The sequence below is a fragment of the Sminthopsis crassicaudata genome, chromosome 4 (genome assembly GCF_048593235.1).
Source record: "Sminthopsis crassicaudata isolate SCR6 chromosome 4, ASM4859323v1, whole genome shotgun sequence".
In the NCBI taxonomy this organism is placed as follows: Eukaryota; Metazoa; Chordata; class Mammalia; order Dasyuromorphia; family Dasyuridae; genus Sminthopsis; species Sminthopsis crassicaudata.
The window spans coordinates 349,723,774-349,735,927 of NC_133620.1; positions in this window are offsets into that span (position 1 = coordinate 349,723,774).

Consider the following 12,154-nt stretch of genomic DNA (forward strand, 5'->3'; position numbering starts at 1 on the left):
GGGATACAAAAAGAGGGAAAAAAATAGTTCCTACCCTCAAGGAGCTTGAAATCCAATGTCAGAAAAAACATACACACATCTATATCTATATCCATGTCTCTGTCTCTGTCTCTCTATCTCTGAGAGAAGCATGCAAACATGTCTGTCTGTCTATCTCTGTCTCTGTCTGTTTCTCTCTCTCTCTCTCTCTCTCTCTCTCTCTCTCTCTCTCTCTCTTTCTCTCTCTCTCTCTCTCTCTCTCTCTCTCTCTCTCTCTCTCTCTCTCTCTCTCTCTCTCTCTCTCCCCCCCCCCCTTTCCATATCTATCTATAGAGTCAGAGACAGAGAGACAAAAAGACAAAGACAGGGAGAGAGACAAAGATGTAGCACAAACTATATATAGGATAAATAGAAAATAATTAACAGAAAGAATGCACTAGAATTAAGAGGGGTTGGAAAAGTCTTCCTAATTTTAGTTAGGAATTCAAGGAAGTCAGCTAGATAGAGCACTGCCATACTGAATTCAAATCCAGCCTCAGATATTGGGTGACCCCGGTAATGCACTTAATTCTATTTATCTCAGTTTCTTCATCTGTAAAATGAGCTGGAGAAAGAAATGGCAAAACCACTCCAGTATCTCTGCCAAGAAAACCCCCAAATAGGGTCACAAAAAGTTAGAAATGACTAAACAACAAAGGAAGCAGAGAAAGTCAGTAGATTGAATTGAAGAGAGAGAGAGCATTCCAGGGGAGAGGGACAGCCAGAGAAAATGATTAGAGCTGAGAGATGGAGAATGATTTTTTTGTGGAACAGTCAGGAAACCATTATCATTGAAGAATATATGATGGGAAGTAAGGTACTACAAAACTGGAAAGGTAGAAGTAGGGTAAGTTATAAAGTATTTTGAATGACAAACAGAGCATTTTGTATTTGGTCCTGGAGGTAATAGAAAGCCACTAGAATTTGTTGACTCAGACCCTCACATTAGGAAAAATCACTTTGGTACCTGAATGTAGAATGGATTAGAATATGGAGAGACTTGAGATTGGCAGAACCCTCAATAGGTATTTGCAAAGCCCAGGTGAGGAGAACTTGCACCAGGGTGGTGCAAGTGTCAGAGGAGAGAAAGAAGCTTATTGGAGAGATGTTGTAGAAGTTATAGTGACAGATCTTGCTAATAGTTTGGATATGGAGGTAAGAATTAGTTAGCAGTCAAGGATAATTCCTAGGTTTTAAACCTGGAAGGATAGTATTTGCCATTTACAAATAGGTATAGGGAAGATCAGAGGAGGAGAATATTTGTATATAAATATTTGTATATTTACAAATATACATAGGGAGAGTCAGAGAAGGAGGAGAGTTTAGGGGGGAAGATAATGAGTACTGCTTTGGATATATTAAGTTTAAGGTTTCTACTAGTTATCCAGTTCAAGATGTCTTGAAAAGCAGTAGGAAATGTGAGACTGGAGAGCATCAGAGAGGCTAGGGCAGGGTAGGTAAATTTGAGAATTATCAGCCTGGAGATGGTAATTAAACATGTGGGAGCTGGTGAACCTCTTCCCCAAGTGAAGTAGCATAGAGAGAGAAAAGAAAAGGACCCAGGACAGAAGAAGCTGAGGGTTACTTATGATTAGAAGACAAATGAATGCTCCAGTAACTCAGGGTTCTACAACAGTTCTGTGTTACATTTGTGGATCTCACCTAGAACATGAGGGATTTATCTAATTCATTCCAAGTAGTTAATCCCCTTTGGGGATCCCCACATGTATTTAGAGCTCATCTGAGTTTGTTAGCTTTCTTTTTTAATTAATCCTGTTTATTCTATCCCCAAATAATTTCAGACCTCCTTTTGGGTTGCCCTACACATGATAGGGATCCATTGGATAAAAGTAAGTTGCTCTGTATGTTTCAGGGACTCATGGAGATATATTGCATCAGTTTGTTTAAGTCTTCCCCTGTTTCTCTGAATCACTCAAATCCATTGTTACTTATAATGCAATGATATTCCATTGTATTTATATTATATTATATTATATTATATTATATTATATTATATTATATTATATTATATTATATTATATTTGTTGCTAAAACGATTGGAGTTAAGTGGCTTGCCTAGGGTTACACAGGAAGTGTTAATTTTCTGAAACCAGATTTGAACTAACTTCCTCCTGACTTCAGGGCTAGTGCTCTAACCACTGCACTACCTAGATGTTTCCCCATTGTGTTTATATATCACAATTTCACCCCAAATAATGGGTACCCATTTTGTTTCCAATTTTTTCCTACTTCAAAAAGTGCTATTATGAATATTTTGTTATCTTTAAGATCTTTCTACCCATTACTTAAAGTATTTATCCAATAATGGAGTAACTAGGTCAAGTAAAATGACTTTAACATAATTTCAGATTATTTTCCTTAATTGTTGAATCATTTTACAACACTATTGACAAAGTTCTTATATTTTAGCCTACTTACCTTCCCAAACACTTTCTAGATGATTTCTTCCTTTTATTATTTCTGCCAATTTAAAGGGCTGAGGAAAACCTTAAAGTTCTTTTAATTTATATTTCCCTTATTTTTAATGATTTGGAACAATTTTTCCTACAGTCTTTGATGGCTTGTATTTCTTCTTTTGAAAACCAGTCATATGCTTTGAGTTTTCAAAGGAAACATTAAGAATTTATTTGAAAAAATTATTCACACATCTCATTCATGGCTTCAAGTATATGAAATATGTTCCATAGCTAATATCTTCTTCTATCTATTGATTTTAATTCAACAAATCAACAAACATTAATAAAATGATTACTATGTGCCAGGAACTATGTTAAACTTTCATGGTTCATGAGTTGCTATGAATTTCAAGTGATAGTTTTTTGTCAGTTGACTCTATTTTATATATTGAAAAAAACCCAAACACTATATAGCAATTCCCTTTGGGGGGATGAAAATTCTAATTAAATAACTATATCACACTGTTTAGTGATTTCCCCTTATAGTTACTATGAGACAATTTGGTGGGGGGTTTTTCACCTTGGCCATTGTCCAACAGGTGGCAGCAGAGGGCTACAACAGCTTAAATAGTTTTCTCAAATTTCAGTAATATCTTGTAATTTATGAACTCTTGACTATATGCAAATGTGTTACAAAATTACTTTCATAACCTGGAAGCTAGCTCGATCATGTATGTAATAAATGAAATTTAATATTAAATGTTAACAAATTTGATTATTTGATTATTGAAATTTCCCACAAAAGACAAAATGAAGACTTAACATCTCATATTAATATTCTTAATTAACATTCTTAACATTCTCATATTAAAAGATTTGGGAATTCATAAAAAGTAATGATGTGACAGAAAGGGTTTTTTTGGTTTTAAAATTTCCTTTTTTTATTAAAGCTTTTTAATTTTCAAAAGATATACAAACCCCAACAATACAATTTTTTTGAGCAAATGCCCCACTGTGAATATTTTGAATTATGTATATACAGTATTTTATACCAAGATTTATAAAACAAAAAGTAGAAATTAAGAAAAAGATGAAATAAAGATTTGTAGCACATTTTTTGAGCTCTTTTCCCCAAATTGTATTTATATTTTCAGATTGGATCTTCAGGAGGTTTTAGTGATAACTCTATGAGGCTGAACTTCTAATACTATTCAGTGGTCCTCAAACTTTTTAAATAGGGGCCAGTTCACTGTCCCTCAGACTGTTGGAGGGCCGGACACTGTCTCTGCCCCTCAGTCCGTTTGCCATAACCCAGCAGGCCGTAGTTTGAGAACCCCTGCATGAGCCCCTACCAGTGTGCTTTCTGGCAAGTAGAATCTGGTAGCTCTTGGAAAAATCCATTTACTAAGATGCTATTATAATAACTTTAATTTTTTAAAAAATGGTATAATAATAACAGTGGGTACAAAAACACCCTCCATGAATCTGGAATACATTTTCTGACAAATATAAGCAGTATTCAAGAGAATGTTAAGCTCAAAATTAGAGTAAAATGGTAGTGAGTTCCACATGTACTATTCAAATATGGCAAAGTCAACTTATAAGAATAAAATTTTGGGGCCTAGAAATCTTTTTTCTCATTATAGAGTTTTCCCATGGCTCCCACTGTATATAACATTTCTGTTAGGCTTATCGTCCTGCTGGGATCCTAGAATCTGGTCTTCTTTATAATTGATTCTTGATTGTCAAGATTAGGTCTTTGAAGCTATTTTTTTCACTTGGATAGTTGGTTCACTATATCCATATCTGTCTAGATGGTGGATTTCTATTTCTCACTGGATGCAAAATCTTCTACTGGTTTAGTGACTCTAATGACAAGACTAATGGTGGGGATGGGGAGGGGAAGGAAGAGAGAAAATCCTCTTTCCCCAGTTCACTGCCTTCTGTTACATGGGTCCCTTTCCATAAATTAATCTAATTCAAACTACAACTATTGAACTTCATTCAGCTATTTACAACCCTCAAAGGAATAATGGGTTTACTTTTTCAGCTTATTGACCTTTCTCTTTTTGACCCAATGAAAGGAGTATGTACCTCATAAAGGGATGGCTGGGAACAGAATCATCTTGTTTATGAATTAAAATCTCTTGATGTGTTATTATATTCTGTGACTACATCATTCTTCCCCCGGCCCCAGCTGAAGTCCACGAGAAAACTGTCTACTCCAGATACCTCCATTCTCTTTCCTCTTATTGATTTCTAAACTTTTGCGATCCTTTGACCTCATCATTCAACTCAAATTGCCTTCTCCAAAATCAACAGTAGTCTCTTAATTGTCATGTCTAATGATCTTTTCTCAGTTTTCATCCACTTTACCTCTGTAAAGTTTTTGACACTGAAGATCGCTCTCTTTTCCTAGAAATTTTCTCCTATCTAGATTTTCGTCCTGATTCTTTCTCTGTGTGACCATCCTTTTCCAGTCTTCTTTGTTGAATCTTCATTCAGGTCATGCACATTAACTGTGGACATTCATGAAGACTTTGGGAAGATCATATTTTTTATTTTCTTTTTATCCCCAGCACTTAGCACAGTGCCTGGTATATAGTAGGTGTTTCATAAATGTTTATTGACTGACTGACCAACCATTACTTGGAGGAGGTTTTATATCTCTTGCGTTAAGCTATTTATTTGTCTTTCAATTCTTTCCTTTATAAATCTTTCTTTCATATGTTTCATCTTCATATGTCATATGTCTCCCCCCTCCCCGCCCTGTTTAAGAAGGGAAAAGCTTCAATTGCATTCTGAGGACATTAGTTCTCTATCAGCAGATGGGTAGCATGTTTCATCATGAGTGATGCAAAATTGAATGTCTTTACAATATTATTATTATTGTATAAATTATTCTCTAGGTCCTGTTTGCTCCTTTTGTTTCAGATGATTTCTCTGAAACCATTCCCTTTATCATATGACATCCTTTTCAATCTTGTGTTTCATCTCTTCCAGGAGTTCTAATAAACCACATCTTTCTTTTCTGAGACTCTGCCAATAGTAGTTGTGGAATTATTTCCTATCTCTATGCTTGTATCTTGGATATTTATGGATCTATAAAATTGATTTTTCATGGATTTCTTTTGTTTATTCATATTTCTAGCTCTCCTTCCTGAATTGAGAAATGGTTGAATCACATGCTTCTTTGGAGTCATGTCAGAGCTCCCTAAATAATTCAAATAAAATTCAAATTCCCTAACTTGGAAATCTCTGTAGCCTGGGTCTTTCTAATTAATTTTTACTAATATTTACTAATTTATTAATATTACTCCCATCCACATACTCTACATTCTGGTTGACCTAGATTGGAATAGGCTAATGAGGCTTATCATAATTTATTTTTCTTAATGTATTCCTTTATTCATATTATTCTTTATACTTCAAATTTCTTTTCTATTTCCTCTTTCTGATGAAATCCTACCACCCAGTAAAGTCCAGTTCAAATTCTCCTTCCTTCATGTAGATCATTATCAAGAAGTAATGATCTTCCATTATCTATGTGATCATTAATTGGTTGGCAAAAGGTAGCCATAAGAAGAATCTTGTGCAGAAGGGTAATATAACAAAGCTTAATACTGCTTAGGATTTAGGATCACCCAACTCTTTCCCTTGTGCCTGGCATAGTGCTCTGCACATAATAAGCACTTAAATTCTTGTTGATTTGAATTGTTACACTGATTGCAATCTACCTTGATCACATTATATAGTAATAAGATTTCACATAAAATAATAAAATTTGACTGAATAATTTTTTAAACCCAGTCTTGTGTTGTAGGAAGAAGACTGATTTGAGAGTGAAGAAGACCTGAGATCTAGTTGTACCTTTGACTTATATTAATTGGGTGACTAGGTGTCAGGAAATCTCCAACTATTCCAACTTCTCTGTGACAGAAAGTTACACATGAATTGATGATCTGCATTTATAAAAGGGAATTTGGTATACCAAAACAATTACAGATTAGAACAATTAAAAAAAGACTATTAAAATCTGAATTGTCAGGGGCTAGGTGGGGGGGGAGTATTTTCATTGGTCTTATTTCCTATAAGTTCTTCAAACTCCACAAAGGCAGGGTATTCATAGGGCCACTGGTTACATGGATTTCTGGGATACGCTCTCAAGACAGTCCCAGAGTTTTCTTTATAACCTAAGAGCTTCCCATCTTCCAATTTCTATTTTAGCTATATGTAAAATCTTGCTAATGAGAGAAATGATTATTAATAATCAATGATTTGAAGAGATTTAGATTTCCCCCTTTTTCTTTGATCATTTTAAGACCTCAGACTCTGAAGGTTGAATTAGCTTTCTCTTCCATCCAGACTCCACCTAGATGGGGCAGCCATTGTGTTCCACTCAGATTTGGTGGAGGGAGGACAAATTCTTTGAATAGATTGTCTAAGGCTGGGGTTAATTTAGAAGCAGATGACATAATCAAAGTTCAGGTCCAGCCCCTCACTGTAATATTCATTCTCTCATTAATTGTAACCAGAGTTGATTGCCAACCCAAGGAACACCTACTCTTCAAAGATGTAAAAATTGTGAGCCTAGAGCTGTGAGTGACTTTCTTCTGAGAGAGAACCACTAAATGATCATTCTTTTATTAAAGTGCTGGCATTATTAATAAAGTTATTTAATTATCCAGAAATTGCATTACTTGAACCTTTTTAAATGTCACACTTAAATTTTGTAAGCTCCCTGAGGTCCAAGACTAAAGTATCTAATGATGAAAATGGTAATATGAAAATACATCATTAATGTCACTCTTTACAAAATTTTTTTTCTGTTTCGAAGGTAATGCCTTAGATAATTTATGCCATTTTATCCTCATAATATCCTGTGAGTTAGATACGGCAAGATCATTTAATCTCTTTAGGGTGCAGTTTCTTCATCTATAAAATGAGAGATTTGTTGAGCCTTGAAGTCCTTTTCACTAATAAGTAGTGAAAAAACCTAGGTACAGAAAAGTTAGGTTGCTTGTCTAAGGTTAGCTTCCTGACCATCCCGTATAAGACATCTTCAATAATTCAGTAAGTTGAACAGTAAGTATATGGAAAGTCAACATAAAATAATCAATTAAAAAAAAAAGTAAAATTAAGAATAATCCTCTTCCCCTGGGGAAAAAAAATACAAGGAAAAACAAAACAAAGTTTTCCTCCCAAAAAACAAGCCCCAAAAATATGCATGTGGAGTTTCTAAAAGGGGTTTCTTCTGAGCTGTTCTGGCTCATTCCGTGCTAGGAAAAAGTCCATAAGCACTAAAAAAAAAGAAAATCAAAGTATCTCAGTTAGCCTATACTAATTTAGTACATTCTAAGGCAAGTCATTTAGCTTCCCCCAAATCTCATTTGCAGGTGAACAATCCTAAACGTGAGGGTAAGTTGTGTAGTTTAAAAAAAGAAATCAAGCAAAGATTAATGATACTTAATTTGTAGTAGTAATCCATATGCCCAATAACCCTAGCCGTAATAGTAATATAAAACATTTACATAGCAATAAGAAGAAGAACTGTCATTTATATAACACATGAGGGTTGCAAAATGCTTTGTTTGCATTGGCTCATTTAGCTCTCATAGTTAGGGCTGTGAGATAGGTGCTATTATTACTAAGTAGAAAGGCTGGTGGTGGGGTTTGGAAATTGTGTTTTCCAAACTTTTTTGGGATTTATCTGTACTCCTGGAACACTAGGATGAGCTCTTTTCTTATTTTCCTGCTTATGCTAAGAGAAAAGCTGTAAAGTCATTCAGTCTTATTAGTAGCCAGGGAAGCCAATACCCAAGAGCTGTAGGCTAGAATTTTTATTTTATTTTAATTTTTTAAAGCAAATGAGCTTTCCTAACTTTGGTGGGTGGGTAAGAATTTGGCAAATTCTTTTGAAAAAATTTTGGGGGATATATGCATATTTTAGCAGCTACAGAAGGATAGCAGTGACCAGCTGGGCCTGAATGAATAGACTCCATGCCAAAAAGTTAAAAACAAACAAAAAGCTACATATCTATCTACCCACAGGCCAATGCTAAACAGATTCTGGCTAACACATTGGATTGTGATAAATAAACAAAAAACATATTAAGCAACTATTTTTGAAAACTGCTTTCACTGGGACCAAATGTTTCCAGAAGATACAGTTTTGGGTTGGATTACTTAACTCTAAGTGAATGGACCTTTGAGTCACTGGAGCCCCTTTCAAACATGCTATTGATAATGTTCTGAAAAAGTGAATGCTCTTCTTTTCCTACTTCTTAGTCTAGAGATAATTCAGAGGTAGAAATAATTGATGGAAGAAAGACAATTATTTAAAATAGGATGTTATTAGATGATACTCCCTCATTGTTTCCCTCTTTTTACATACAGATGCCACTATGTGAGTTATGCTCTGTCCTAGCCTAACCCTCCTAATCCCACGAGCTTGCATTCTAGGTGAGAGCATCCCAGATGAATTACTCTTTGGCTTAGGCTGATCCAGTGGTTTCATAGTGTTTTGGGTCTCTGCCCATGGGACCCTGTGTCATGGAGTTTGAGATTTCTCCAGTCCCCCTCCTTTCTACTAATTCCCTGTTCAATTGAATTTGCTTTTTTTTTTTTTTTAAAGGGAAGATGTTTTCCTTCTTTCCTTCCTTCCTTCCTTCCTTCCTTCCTTCCTTCCTTCCTTCCTTCCTTCCTTCCTTCCTTCCTTCCTTCCTTCTCTCTCTCTCTCTCGCTTTCTCTCTCTCTCTCTCTCTCTCTCTCTCTCTCTCTCTCTCTCTTTCTCTCTCTCTCTCTCTCTTTCTCTCTCTCTCTCTCTTCCTTCTCTCTTTCTCTCTCTCTCTTCCTTCTCTCTCTCTCTCTCTTCCTTCTCTCTCTCTCTCTCTCTCTTCCTTCTCTCTCTCTCTCTTTCTCTCTCTCTCTCTTCCTTCTCTCTCTCTCTCTTCTTTTCCTTTTTTTCTTTAAATTTCTTATTACAAAGAAGAGGTTCTGATTTTGCTGTACTATAACCAAAGAGATCCAGCAAGGCTGGTACCATGCCCATGCTCACAAAATGATTTTCACCAGCTTTTGCCAGTAGCTGAGTTGTATTAACACAATCGATTTTTCCTCAAACTGCAGGATTGCATCCCCTGGGATAGAAGGGGTGGGCCAAGAGTAAAGGGAAAGAGAAAGCCCATGTTTACCATAGGCTGATGAGGAAGATTGATTGTTCTTCACTTCTCTCCCCACCCCAACTCCAGCAAGCTCAGCTCCAGGTCTCAGATGATTTGTTGTTGCCCATGCTTTGTAACCAAGAGGTCTCTGATAATAGAGAGAGGGGCCAGGACTTGACCATTTTCCAGGCTGCCCATGTAGTCCACATGAAGCTTCTCTCCGGAGGCAGTGGGCTCAGGGCAGGTCTCAGAGGGCTTTACCAGGGTCTCCAGGGGAAGGTTTCAGTCTCATCTCCAAGCTCCACTAGGCTGTCTGACCTGCCAAGCTACAACATTAGCAACCAGTGGAATTCATGGGTGATGACATAGGACAGATCATGGGCATGGGCACTGGGGCAGACAACAGTGAAAAGCAGAATTTCCTTCCTGAATTTATTTTTAAAAGTTGATCTGAATGTGTCTTGCTTGATGCTTCCCAAGTACATTTTTCAATGCTTGTCCCAGACATCAGAAGAGCTAATTATGACCTGGAGTATAATAAATGGTTTCTAATTTGAAAGTGACTAGTATTCAGTCTCAGCTACATTCTGAACAAATTAAGTTAAATAGTACAGGGAAACAAGTGCCAAACTGTCAAGTCTAGAAAAAAAGTACATTGCCAGAGGAAGTTGTGCAACCTCCTTCAGTGCTGTTACTCAAGAACAAGACTAAATAGAGTATCTTTGGCTCTAACAAATGAATACAGGTAGGATTACCACCCAAAAGGTCCTTGCACGAAGCAGGAAATTTTCCATTAGAGATATATTTATTTTTCAAATGACAAAGGATTAGAGAGTTTTGGCTGAATTTTCATTTGGGACTCCAGAATTTAAATTTATTCTCCTATAAAAGGACAATGAACTTGTACAGCAAAAACAAACCAACCCCAAAAGCAAAAAAACAACAATAAAAAAACAAATGAAACCACTAGAGGTCTCTTACAAACCAAGAGAATCCTGTAGTTTAAATGAATGTGCCTTTTAAGCTATACTGCAAAAATAATTTTTATAACTAGAATCATTTTCAGAGATCTGAAATGGTTTTGGAAATACTTAAGATTTGATCAGTTCTGATCAATGATGGACAGAAACAGCTACACCCAGAGAAGGAACACTGGGGATTGAGTGTAAACTGTTTGCACTATTGTCTTTCTACCCAGGTTACTTATACCTTCCAATTCTTATAGTGCAACAAGAAATTTGGATTTACACACACACACACACACACACACACACACACACACACACACACACACACACACATATATATATATATATATATTGTATCTAGGTTATACTGTAACACATTTAATATGTATGGGATTGCCTGTCATCTAGGGGAGGGAGTAGAGGGAGGAAGGGGAAAATTTGGAAAAATGAATACAAGGGATAATGTTGTAAAAAAAAAATTACCCATGCATATGTAGTCAAAAAAATTATAATTATAAAATTAATAAGAAAAAAAGATTTGCTCAATTCAGTGAATTATCTTGACTCCAGAGAACACATCACCTGCCTCTGCACAGAGAGCTGACAGATTATAGGTATAGGATGGGGCATACTCTTTCATACATGGACAATATGTAGGTCTGTTAGCTTACCTGGACCTTGTTATGAGGGAGAAATCTATGGTGGTGATAATGGGGGAAGGGAGGTTAAAGATTAGGAAGTGATAACTAGATTTTTTGAAAAAACATAAATAAAACATTTTTAAAAATAACTTGGGAATATCTATCCCTTTCTTTTGACCTGGAATTTTTTATAAATTAAGACAATCTTTACTCCAAATGTATTATAACAGAATCTTAGCATGTGGTATATAGATGACACTAGTGTTTGCTATTTCAGATTAGTTTGAGAGAGAGCTTTTTAAAAGAAAGAAAGAAAGAAAGAAAGAAAGAAAGAAAGAAAGAAAGAAAGAAAGAAAGAAAGAAAGAAAGAAAGAAAGAAAGAAAGAAAGGGAGGGAGGGAGGGAGGGAGGGAGGAGGGAGGAAGGAAGGAAGGAAGAAAGAAAGAAAGAAAGAAAGAAAGAAAGAAAGAAAGAAAGAAAGAAAGAGAGAGAGAGAGAGAGAGAGAGAGAGAGAGAGAGAGAGAGAGAGAGAGAGAGAGAGGGAGGGAGGGAGGGAGGGAGGGAGGGAGGGAGGGAGGGAGAAAGAAAGAAAGAAAGAAAGAAAGAAAGAAAGAAAGAAAGAAAGAAAGAAAGAAAGAAAGAAAGAAAGAAAGAAAGAAAGAAAGAAAGAAAGAAAGAAAGAAAGAAGAAAGAAAGAAAGAAAGAAAGAAAGAAAGAAGAAAGAAAGAAAGAAAGAAAGAAAGAAAAGGAAGAAAGAGGAAATAGCAGGTTTCAGTCTGTATTCAGACAGGACTAGTTCTTTCTCTGAAGTTGGATAGTGTGTTTCATCATGAATCTTTGAGACTGTCAATAGAATGCTGAGATAGGCTAAAATCATGAATTTGTTAATTAACTAATTTGCTAAATTAATTTACTATTTACAAGTCTCCTGGTTCTGTTCACTTCACT